Below are 13,190 nucleotides of genomic sequence, written 5' to 3'. Positions count from 1 at the left end.
TTTGTTTTCATTGCCTAGTTAGAAAGAACACAAGACCCGGAGTCATAGGATTTGTGGGTTCAAGGTCTGCCTCTTTCATGTCCCACCTGTATCACCTTAGGAAAGTCATTTATCCTCCCTGGGCCTCGGTTTCCTCATCTGGAAAATGAAGGGTAGACTGGATGATCGCTATCCCATCTGGCTCTAAATCTGTAGGCCTATGAATGTCTTCTATGAAAGTCTCATCACTATGCTCCATCCTCGAATGGAGATGGCTCTAGGTTCTTGAAGGTGGGGCAGATAGAATGCTCCAGCAGGGTCTCCTGAGCAGGAAAGACTTCAAGTCCCCTCGTGCAACTGGACGGTGCCTATTATCCGAACTAGCAAAGTTCAAAGAGCTTGGTTCCCAGATGTTTGGCCACCAAGCCTTTAAATGTTTTTGACTATAGCGGCTGGCTCATGGTACTGAAAAAGACAAGGAGGAGCTGGGGTTGTAGGGATGAAGGGAGCACCCACACGAATGAAAATACAGACCTTTTTGAAATGTTAACGGTTATAAATGTCAAAAAATTACTTTTAACCAATACTTCCATTTCTATCAGCATATTGGAAGAAAAACTATTTTTTCCCATCTCAAATGCTGATAATGCTGAGCACTTTCAAGAAATTTGTAATTGAGATATTATGTCACAGCTTTAGTATTTAAATTAAAATGTCTTAAGATAAATCCATTTTGTAAGAATTTCTTAATTAAAAGTCAACATTGACAGTGGTGTACTAGAACAATAGGTACTGCCCCTTCCCCTCCTTTTTCCTTCCTTTTCCTCTCCCCTTCCCCCTCTTCCCTTTCCTTTCCTATCTTTCCTTCCCCTTCCCTTCTCCTGGCCTTGTCCCTGGCCTTGTCCTGCCCCATCCTTTCCCTCGGTCCTTTCCCCTGTCCTTTGTCCTGCCCTATCCTCCCCAACCATTCTCTCCATTTCTTCTTCTTTCCCTTTCTTCCCTACCATCTCCCCCCACCATCACCTTGGACCTGTTGGCTATCTTCAAATATTTGAAGATTCGTGATGTGGAAGTAAGAAGCATTAGACTTCTACCTGTTTCCAGAGGACAGAGCAAGGAGCAAAGGTTGGGGAGGGGGATGTGGGATGGCAAGTGGTAGAGAAGTATACCTTGGCTTCATATCAGGGAAAACGTTACAACAATTAGGGTTATAAAGAACTGGAATATATTTCTACAAGCGGTAGTTAGCACCCTCTCATTTGAGAAGTCCACCTGACATCCATTTTATAGAGTGAATAATTACTTTTTAGGGCATATGGAAGTAGATGATCTCTGATTTACCTTTCATCTCTGATATTACATGACTTCTTTCAATCTGTGTTGTCTTCAGATATAATTGTGTGAAGCATTTCCATTCTTAGATGCACAATGTATAATTCAAGCAGGGGGTCCTGGCTTAATTTAATGATTTATGTAGGCATATATGGTAGCTAAAGTTCATAGTAGTCCATAATAATTTTGGTACTATTAGTATCAGATATATTAAAACTTAAAATGTGACACCACCAAACATCTGTTATTTAGGATTGAATTAATGAAACAACGAATGGATTGAGAATTGTTCTTTAAACAGAATTAGTTGTATGCCCATTGGTAAAATAGTGTCAGCCCTATTCACAGGCTGTGACAATCACCTTCCATGGAGATATAGAGTTGGGCTTAAGGCCTATTTTGTTTTTATCTGAGCGTGGCCATATAGCAAAGAAACTCAAGTAATACCGGACAAGTGAGTGAGTGAGCCATATCTAATCATCCGATCTGAATTTTCAGAGGCAGCAAAAAAGTTAACATGGAAAATCACCAATGTTAGAAAAAGACTGGTATGGAGAAGTTGCACTTAGGAGTTTTATTTCAGAGTTGCAATAAAATCCTAGAAGAGCCTCTAAGTATTTTGTATTATAATCTTCCTCTGTGCAATAATTGGAATACTTAATTTTTTTTTGAAAATCTAATCCACCATTAACATAAATTGCATTTGTGTACGATTTATGTCTAAATGAATAATGAAGCAGTTAAAAATTTGAAGTTACTCATGTATAACTTATTTTGAATTGATTGAGTTCTTGTGGGTGGGGGACAGGAATGGGGGGGGAAGAGAAGTTGGAACACAAAGTTTTTTAAAAATTGATGTTAAAATTTTGTTTTTACATATATTTTGGAAAATAAAATTCTATTCAGAATAAAAAAATTTAAGTTACTGCTTATGAAGTGTACATTAAAAAAAAAACAAGAATGCTAAAATGTAGTGCTACCCATTTGAAATAAGCCTTTTTTTATTAAACAGCTGATCAATGAAAACCCTAGGTATGGCATAAATTACCAGACAACTAAGGCTTTCCTTGGAGGGAATGATTGCCAAATGCTGTAATGAGACAGACACATTTGTATTTATATCTGGACACATAATTCACTTCACAAAGAGACAGAATGTTTTCACACTTTGTTCATGCTTTCTTAGTCACATCTGCACCGGTGTTCATTAGACTATAAATGCACAGCTACATAGGGAACAAGGTGCTGTGAGGCTCTGTAGGGCGTCGATGGATAAGCCTTACTCTTACCTAACCTCATATCTCCCGTGCAAATCTGGATTTTTATAAGAATTAGAGGGTGAACATTTGTTTTGTAAAAGGATTTTCCTCAGCATTCATTTAAAAATGTAATCTCCCCTTGTGCATTTAAAATGTGATTTGTTACAAAAAATCAATTTGGGCACTACTTTTTCAAGGAAAACATTTTGTGTACACTCTGGATGGAATGAAAGGGATCTCAGATGCCATATAGTTTAATTCTTTTATTTTATAGATGAAGAATTGAGTTCAGAGGGAGTAGAAGTGATTTGTCCATGGCTACATAGTCAGGAAGTGGCCAAAGTGGGATTTGGGATAGTTTTGATGTATTAGAGCAAGGATATATATCTTATCAGAAATGTTTTGAATAAAGGTAGAATCAAGAAAAAAATGATTATTAATTCAGCAAACAGTTGTTAAGCACCTACTAAGTCCTAGACAGTTACTGTAGGGTAATAGCTAGAAAGTTGGCCTTGTAGTCAGAAAAACCTGGACTTAAGGCTTGTCTTTGACACATTTTTGGTCATCCCACAAGTCACTTACATTCTCCATATCCCAGTAAACTATCTAATAGAGAGCAGAGCAGAAATGAAATAACAGGGTAACAGCTCTGGTCTAATCTCTGTCTTTGTCTTTGTCTCTGTCTCTCTGTCTGTCTCTCTCCATTATTTTGTGAAGTCTGACTGCTTCACTGTCACAAATGTTTCTAACCATCACAGCACAGTCATAGGCTCCATGCCCACAAGAACCCTGAAATCGACAACAAAAATGTAGAGAATATAAAAATTATCTAATGCTATATGCTATGCAGAATATTCAAGGGAATGCCTAAGCATTATCTCCACATATTTAGCTACACTCCCTTCTTTATTTCACTAGCCCAGATGGGTTTGGTTTAAACTCCCCTCAATGTTCCAGGGGTTTATTCTTGTTTTAACCTATTCACTAGTGTGCTAGCCCCCAAAGGCATTGCCCTAAGTACTTAGAAAACTTTTCATTCTATGCTACACACTTTGTCAAAGTTGGTGTGCACAACGCATAACACATGTGTGAGCTGGGAATGAGAGCTAGTTAAGCTTTCCTGGGGCTTATAGTAACCAAAACACTATTAAAGCCCAATAAAGGAAGCTGTAATCAAAAAGGAATTATAATAAAGTCCAGTTAGGTATTAAACTGCATCTCTGGGCTGAATTGCTTTCTTTTCAAGAGGTACAGTGTATACTACCTATATTTCTCATGTTAATAAAATAAAAAGTCTTAGCCCTCTATAGCTCTGGCACTAATTCTCATTGTTCCCTCTGGGAATTACTTGATTAATAAACACTTTGGGTATAGGCAGTCTGGCTCATGGGTTTTTCTTAAGACTGGCAATGAATGTTTGCATTTTTAAGAATATACTTCTGAACTGGCCAGCATGTAGAGTTGTGATGTAATGCAACCAGCTTTCAACTGGACCAGTCCTTCTCATTCTCATTTTTCCCTTGGGCCTGAGTTAGAGAGTAGTTTACTGGGATTTGGCAGTAGTTGAGTTTCTTTCAGATCTGGAGAAAATAGATGGTATCCTGCTGTTTCTTTCAAAAAAAATTTTTTTTCTTGTCTACGTTTTGTCTGGCTGGAAAATGTTCAGTAGGGATATATTCTAAATGTAGTGAGATTCTAAATGTATGCAGACAACGAACCTGCCTGAACCAGGATTGATTACTACTCATTTCAATTAACATCACTAAGCACGCAGTATATTCCAGGTACTGTGTTAGGCAACAGGGTTACTCACATTCTCCGGGGGTGGGGGGAAGGAGGGGAAGTGGGGAAAGACAATGTAAGCAAATAGAAAAATATATACATAAAATATGTACTTATATTTTACATGTACATATCCATATATTACATATATAAAAGAGATATATAAGAGAAGCGAATAGAAAATATATACATGATACAAAGTCGTTTGGGTGATGGAAGTACTAATAAGAGAAGGAAGGCAGGAACAATCTCTTTTAGGACCTCACATTTGAGCAGTGCCTTGAAGATGGCTTAGTGTCCCAAACCACAGGCAGGAGGTGGGTGGCATTCCAGGCCTTTGTTTTTTCAAATGAATTTTGTTATTATTTTATCAAGTTATATGAAGTATCCCTTTTGTAATTAGATTGGCATAGCATTCAAAATATAAATTAACTTTGGTAGTATTGTCATTTTTATTATATTAGTACAGCCCAATCATGAACACTGAACATTCCTCCAGCTAGTTTCCTTGTTCTTTAAGAACTTTGTAATTGAATTTATATAAGTCTTTTGTGTCCTTCAGGAGATTGGTCCCCTGATAATTTATGCATTTTGTAGTTATTTGGAATGAGATTTCCAGTTATATTATTTCCTCTTGAAATTTTTTATTATTATGTAGAAATTCAGTTGATTTTGAGGGTTTATTTTGTAGTGTGGGTAGCCTTTATGAAAGCACAAAGGAAGATGAATATTGTGTATTGGAAAGAGTAAGTATATCTTTATATATATATATACACATATAAACAAATAAATTATATATATAATTTTTCCCAACTACATGTTAAAGCAATTTTTAACATTTAAAAAAAGTTTTGACTTCCAAATTCAGTCCCTTCCTGTTTCCCTCCCTTTCCCCATCCCTAAGAAAGTAAACAATCCAATATAGGTTATACATGTACAATCATGTTAAACATTATTAGTTTTATTATTAGTCATTTTGTACAAGAAGGTTTGAATAAAAGAAAGAATGAAAGAAATAAAGTGACAAATAGCAAGCTTCAGTCTGTATTCAAACAATATCAATTCTTTCTCTGGAGGCAGATAGTATGCTTGGTCCTTTGGGATTGTCTTGGATGATCGTATTGCTGAGAATAGCTGTCATTCACAGTTTTTCAACAAACAATATTGTTACTGTACATAATGTTCTCTTGGCTCTGTTCACTTAACTTTGCATCAGTTCATGTAAATCTTTCCAGGTTTTTCTGAAATCATCCTCCTTGTCATTTCTTATAGCATAATAATATTCCATCACAATAATATACCACAACTTGTTTAGCAGTTGATGGGTTCCCTTTGATTTCCAGTTTTTAGTCACCACAAAAAGAGCTGCTGTAAATAGTTTTGTACAAATAGGTCCTTTTTCCTTTTTAAAATGGCTTTGGGATATAGACCAAGCAATGGTATTGCTGGATCAAAGGGTATACACAGTTTTATAGCCCTTTGGGCATAGTTCCAAATTGAAGAGCAAGTATATCTGATTGGAATGTAGGGTGGGTGAAGGAGAGTAATGTGAAATCAATCTGGAATCATAAACAAAGAAATTTGTATTTTTATGAATTTTACAAATTGGGAACAAAGTGGACCAGAACTTGAGACAAAGCAGGTGAGTAGTGGAGGGAAAGTGAGTGGTGAGGTAATAGAGCAGGGCCATCTGGCAGGTTGGGTGGGGGTTAGGGCTTCTTATTTCAATGTGTCAAGGATACATGATTTTGTAGAGTTATGCACTCCTCCTCAGTTTAGTAGCCTTTGAGAATGGCTGTGTCCCCAAACTGATCATCCTACCAACCTGAAGATGTGGCTCCTCTAGCTTAGTCTAATGAGGCTGCTTCTTGGGTGGAGGACACAGAGACCATTCCCAGGCCTTTGTGCTAAATAAGTCTTTCTAGCTCGGAAGGATTGATTAGAGCTTCAGTTTGTTGGCAGACTTTGAAAATCAGAGGAACTTCCATGCCACAATGAGGCAGTGGGCTACATCTTGAGACGGAAATTATAAATAGTGGGAGAAGGGGAAGAGAAGAGCATGTTGAAGGATCAAGGGGCCTGGGTAGGAGGCAGGAAAAATGAAAGACAGAGAAGTGCTTACATATAAACTAGGCTGATGGAAGAAAGTGACACAAAGATTGTTATAAGGAGTAAGACATTTTGGGAGAAAAAATCAATCAGTCAATCAACAAGCATTTATTAAATACATAATTGTTGTTTGTCTTTCATTCTCAAAGAGGACCATGACATTGGGGTGATGTTTTGACTTTCAGTGACTTTCAGTGAATCGTTTTTTCTTTAAAGCGAGGGAGAGCTGTACAAAGTCATCAGCCTCACTCTCTCCTCCAGAGCCAACTGGGTCCAGTGGCAAGAAATATATCAGTATGACTGGAGATGGCCCTGGATGATTTTTAAGGCAATTGGGGTTAAGTGACTTGCCCAGGGTCATACAGCTAGTAAGTGTTTGAGACCAGATTTGAACTCAGGTCCTCTCAACTTCAGGACCAGGGCTCTATCTACTGTGCCACCTATCTGCCCTAAATACCTAACATGTTTTGCTTGATTATGTATATTTGTTACAAGAGTTTAGTTTTCCTTTTCTTCCATTAGGGTGGGGGAAAAGGGAGGGAAAGAAAATAGATTCATTATAATTGAAAGAAATAAAAATAATTAAAAAAATTAAGTCTCTTGTATATTCCAGGTATAATGCTAAATGTTGGGGATACAGTGACAAAACTACCACCACCAACAAAAAAACCCCAAAGTGCTGTCTCCCCTCAAAGAGCTTGCATGCTATCACAGAAGAGAAGGGCATCTGACACAAAGGCTATAGAGTATCCTAGGGATTGCAGAGACAGGCACAAAAGAGGATGTGCAAAGACTGTGGAAGAGATAAGAATAAGTTAGATAAATGAGGACTCATCTATTTTTTAAAGCTTGATTTGTGTGACTTCTTATTACTATGAGTAACTTATACAGTGGGCTATTGTGGACTCAGCAAGCTTTACTTCTGTGCGCTATGACCTTGTCTATGATCTTGGAGCTAGTTCAGTACCATCATCACAATAGGAAACAAATAGATGCCTTTTCTCCTCCTTACAACCCCAGACATATTTAAGGCTGCTTAGGGTTTAGACCTGTATGGAATCTTAGAGGTCATCTAGTCCAACCCTCTTACCTAAGGAAAATTGAGTCCCAGAGAGAAATAACCCATCCAAGTCCATATAGTTAATGAGAAGCAGAGCTGATAGTAGAATTCACTGTGAAATGAGTATACCGTGTTCTTAGGATACGGAGATGACTGGACTTGATGGGTGATAAGGTCTATTTTGGGGAATCAGGTTGGAAAAATGGACTTGTACCAGATTAAGAGATTGGCTTGATCTGTAAGGTTAGTGTTTGCCAAACCATTTGGTGGATTCTATTTGTTCTATACAATCTGACTAGTGGTTCTCTGAGAAAATGAGAGTGTTAACAATATTTTGCCCTCGAAAACATGTGGTTGTGTATGAAAATGCTTATCAACATGTGGCAATTTTCAATATAAATTTTATTTTTCTCCAAAATTTTACCAACCCCTTTCTCTCAAGGGCAGTGAATACGCCCAGTCTCATTCTGTTCCCTCTTCCTGGGTCAGAGTTTATGGGTTCCATAAATATTTTTTAACTCTAGAAGTGTTCCATGGCCAAATGCATTTTGAAAATTGTGCAGGAGGTAATAAGGAATCCTCAGCTGGTCATTGTGAAATCATGCAAATATCTGAATGAAATTAATACATCAAAACCCTTTCAGAAGCTTTAGCCAACTTAGTATATTTGAAAGAGGGCTGGACTTGGCATCAGGAAGATGTGGGTTCAAATCCTTTCTCTGCAATTTATTATGATCATGAGCACCTCACTTAATGTCTCTGACCCTCAATTTACTGATTATTAAAATACCCGAAGTACCAACCGGGGAGATTTGTTGTAAGACTCAAATGAGATGTGTGAAGTGTTTTATAAACTTTAAAGTTCTAAATACATCTCAGTCATTAAAATTATCTTTTTTTCATAGTACTTCAAAAGATATTAGATAAAAATGGTCCTGAGATTGGTCATTATCCTGCTTCTCTTCTGTGTAACAATCTCTGGACCATTGCACTGGTAAATAAAATGACTACTTTGGGGAACTGAATAAAAAGTACTGAGGTATAAATATCTTTGCTCCAGTAAGTATCTTTTGCAGTACAGTATCTTTGCCAAGAAAACCCCATGGATAATATCGTCCATGGGGTCACGAAGAATTGGACATGATCGAACAACTGAACAACAATCGAGGATTAAGCTCATTTTCCATAGGCTCACTGAAGGCATCTTGGTGACAACTCCATTATCAAGTGAGATCATAGCCACAGTATGTACTTCAAGCTGTACCCACACTATTTTGATTCCTCCCTTAGGGAAGAGGAGCCAAATGCAATCTTTCTCAGTTTTCTAGAGAAAAGGGGAAATCGTTGCCACCTCACTCAATTAACTATTTCCTTGGTTTTAGTGAATTGTATGTGCCAAGACTTTCTGGTCCTAAGGAATTTTTGCAGATAATTTTTCATGGCCATTAAATGAATGGATCTCAACATCCATTCCCCTTCACACTGTGCCTCTGCTCTCTCTCCACCCCTCCCCTCCTGCCCCAGCTTGTACTACAGAATCTAAATTACATTTACAGATCCTCAATAGCTTGTTTCCCCTCTGGACTTCCTCTCTTCATTCTTAATCTCCCCAAATACAGTCAAGCAAATATAACTCATATGGCTTAGATAGCTATCTAGTTTTAAGATCATTTCAAATGCATAGAAAATCTCTAATATAAGAAAATTATTAAAGAGATAACAGATCTAATGCTTAATTCTTCAGGCTGCAGCTGCGAGGGCTTTCTCTTCCCTAGCCCCTTTCTATGTTGAAATAGGTAAAAAGCAGGGAATAGGTGAAAGCAGGTATAGGCAACAGTGGTTTTCACTCTTATTTGAGGGGAATCTGAAGCTATCTCACCAGACACCTGTGGACTGCTTTTTGGGTTCTGAATGATCTTTTCCTTGCATTGTCATGTTTTATCATTGCCATGGGCCTCTCAGCCACAGCTCAACTGTGTACTGAAAAATTAAGCAGGAAGACAGTGACTAGGGTCCCTCTGGCCCTCAGCTATTCATGAATCACTGCTGTTCTTCCTCATCTTCAAGGTCAAAGATTCTACTTTTAGCAGCTATGTGACCCTGCACAAGTCCCTTAACTTCTGCCTGCCTCAGTGTCCTCAACTCTAAAATGGGGATAATAACAGAATTTACCTCCCAAGGTTGTTGGGAAGATCAAATGAAATAAAATTTTAAAGCACTTAGCACAATGCCTGGCACATAGTAGGTGCTTAATAGGTGATTTTCCCCCCCCATTTTTTCCTTCCTTCCTTCCTTCCTTCCTTCCTTCCTTCCTTCCTTCCTTCCTTCCTTCCTTCCTTCCTTCCTTCCTTCCTTCCTTCCTTCCTTCCTTCCTTCCTTCCTTCCTTCCTTCCTTCCTTCCTTCCTTCCTTCCTTCCTTCCTTCCTTCCTTCCTTCCTCCCTCCCTCCCTTCCTCCCTCCCTTCCTCCCTTCCTTCCTTCCTCCTCCCTTTCTCCCTCCTTCCCTCCCTCCCTCCCTCCCTTCCTTCCTTCTCTTTCTCCTAGTGGAAAGAGAACTTCATTACTCTCCTAGAACCAGTGAAAATAGGAAGATGCCTGAGATAGAAGTGCTGTGTTCTCTCTAGGTGTCAGATCTCTAGCTTCCAAGGGGAGAGCTACATATGAAAAGCAGTGAATGTCTCATGTATGATTCTGGCTACCAGGTCATTTCTTGCTAGGTGTTCAATAGATGCTGAACTTTTTCAACATGAAATCATATATCAGAGAGCAGGTTTCTTTATATAATCTGTATTGATCCAGGTTCCTTAATCATACATCTCCTGTTAGTTATGGTACCAAATGGCTATCACAAACCTTTATTTCTGTAAAGGGATTCTCATGTGTTGCCATTTGTCAGCCACGTCTTTGTTGACATCGCTGATTGAGTTCAGGTGGATGTTGTCCATAGAGGGCCTTTTGATTTCACTGTTGGATCTTAGTTGTTTCATAGCTTTCATCTGCAGTTAAAACCCCAATACAATGGCTGTACCTATTGTTATTGTTATTTGTTGTTATTGCTCTGCAAAGTGATGTCTTTGGTCCCAAAAGTATTTCTGTAAGTTTTTTAAACCTGTTTATCATGCTCTTTGGGAACATCTTTCAATCCTCTTCCTCCTTCATGATGAAGTGTTCATTTTTTTGCATAGCTGTCCTGAGTTTCATTAAGAGTATCTGGGTTTGGGGGCAGCTAGGTGGTGTAGTGGATAGAGCACCGGTCCTGGAGTCAGGAGTACCTGAGTTCAAATCTGGCCTCAGACACTTAATACTTACCAGCTGTGTGACCCTGGGCAAGTCATTTAACCCCAATTGTCTCACCTAAAAAAAAAAGAGTATCTGGGTTTTTGTTTGGATATTTCAGAAATCTGCCATTGCCCATCCTACAATTGCAAAACTGCAAGGGAAGATTAGCATTAAATCAATGTTAATTGCTTTATTATTCTTTTTATTAGTTAATTCAAGCCATACACAGGCCATGGAATGATGGCAGAGGTGGGATACTACTATGCCTATACAACAGTGTGGCTTCATCATTGCTATAGTCATCTCCCTACCCTTCCTTGCCCCAAACTGCTGCAGAATCAGTGATGGTTTCTTGGACCGAGTCCCCGACAAAAGTTCTTCTTCTTTGTCCCTCGCTTTCCTGCATTGTGCCCCACAACCCCTGCTCTAGCCCTACTCAGGGAATGACAGAATAGCTTAAATCTAGTTTTCCTCTCAACTCAGATGAATCTTAAGTTAGTCCTTTGTACAAGGACCCATCCTTGGCTCCTTTGAATAGGTTTATCTTTCTTTTCAGAGTCCAACTGCAAAAGAATGTCCAGTGTATAAGGGGGAGCCTTTTCTTCCTCCTAAGTTTATCCATTATGATTATTTGTGAAAACACTTAGAAAATTTCACACCCTGCCTACTTCGGGCATAGAAGAATAGGGGAGAAACTATTAGCAAGCCAAGAGGGAGAGGAATCTTGAATAGAAGCCATAGATGTTTAAAAAGGAAAAAAACCAATATGCGAACAAATCCTTGGTGCTTTAAAAATGGGGAGGGGCATCTAGGAAGATAGTTGGTACAAAAATTGTTCCAGAGTATTTCTCTCTCTCATTTCCACCTTATCCCCAGTCCTTGTTCCCCTGTTCTAGGCTACGGAAGTTACTATGATGTCTTAGACCTGGTGGTGGGAGGAGGTATGTGTGTGTGTGTGTTGTGCACACATGTGCAAGCTTGTTTCCTGCTACCTGACAAATGGGGGAGGCCAGGGAAGGAGAAAACCATGACCCTAGTATAGCTGCGGCTGCTGGACTCTTTCCATCTTAGGTTGGATTATTCTATGTAATTTAATAATAATAATAATTACTATTCATTTAGTGCTACAATTCAGCTATATTATGATTTAGTATTCTTCCAGGGACTGGCCTGAGAACTTATCATGAATAGGGGAATGTTTCTCTGGGACAATGTACTCTGAGTTCCAAACAGCTGATTTACAGATGTAGCTTTAGAACACAACCTGTCTGTAAGGTGGGGATTGCCTGGGTTAATTAATCTTGCCATTTCTACTGCAGCTGTTTGTGAACTCTCCCTCAGGCTAAAAAATCCTCTTGACCAACTCTAGTATTGAACTTTTTTTTTTTTACATTTGTTGATTATGCAAGATTCTGAAATTTCAGCCTTTTAAGTGTCTATTTTTAATGTAACCTTTGTGTGTCCCGTGATTTAAAAAAAATGAACCAGAGAACTTTCTTGCATTCTCTTTTTTGAGGAAATGGTAGGAGAGGGTCTCAACCTGTGATTTAATCTTTCTAGGGAACTCTTGGTATGGAAAATCCTTTCACCCATGCAAATAAGCAGCAGGGTCATAGTTGTCTAGAGCATGAAATTTAAGTGACTTGCCCAGGATCATACACTAAATGTTTGTCAAAGGCAGGTACTGAATGAACCTTGTTCTTCCTGATTCCAGGATCATCTCTCTAGCTGCTATTCAATGCTGCTTCTCTTTCTCTGAGTTGACCAGCTATTTTAAGGTACAGGGTATGCCTAGGTTTCTATAAAGGGCCTTGAATTATTGCTAAACTATAACATCCTATAAAGCTCAACTTAGAGAAAAATCAGGCTTTTTAACCATGCATAGCTTTTTTAAGGTTTGCAAAGCACTTTACAAATATTATCTCATTTCTTTTTACTCCGGGGAGGGGGGGGGCAGAGATGCTCTTACTATCTTCATTTTATAGATGAAGAAACTGAGGCTGACAACTTTTTAATGATTTATCCAAGATCACAATGTTAGCAAGTATTCGAGAGATTTGAACTCGGGTCTTCCTGACATTAGCTCCAGCATTCTACCCACTGCACCAATTAGCTGCCCTAATGTATCTGTCTAGTCCAACCCCTTTCTTTTACAGATGAGGAAATTGGGACCTGGAGCAATAACATGATTTGTCAAAGATCACAATGGGATATGATCACAGGACTTCTGACTCCAAATAGAGTTCTCTTTGCACTGTATCATTGCTTCAGGCTGCTGAGAATCTCTACCCTATTTTTTCTTAGCCTCCCAAATCACTTTTGGTTGGAAGTGTGTATGTTTATGTCTACGTGTACACACATGTCTGAATTATATGTTTCTCTATCTCTTGT

At 38.6% G+C, this 13,190-nt stretch overlaps 1 protein-coding gene across 1 annotated transcript in view; it reads left to right on the top strand.

Annotated features, from left to right (window-relative positions):
* DCHS2 (dachsous cadherin-related 2) overlaps positions 1 to 13,190 on the top strand; it is a 353,317-nt gene that overhangs the window by 42,442 nt on the left and 297,685 nt on the right. The gene's annotated exons all lie outside the window — the stretch shown is intronic.

This window comes from Dromiciops gliroides, chromosome 6, assembly GCF_019393635.1.
Source record: "Dromiciops gliroides isolate mDroGli1 chromosome 6, mDroGli1.pri, whole genome shotgun sequence".
NCBI classification, from domain to species: domain Eukaryota; kingdom Metazoa; phylum Chordata; class Mammalia; order Microbiotheria; family Microbiotheriidae; genus Dromiciops; species Dromiciops gliroides.
Note: the sequence above shows the minus strand (reverse complement) of the source record. Positions and strands in the feature narration are given on the sequence as shown.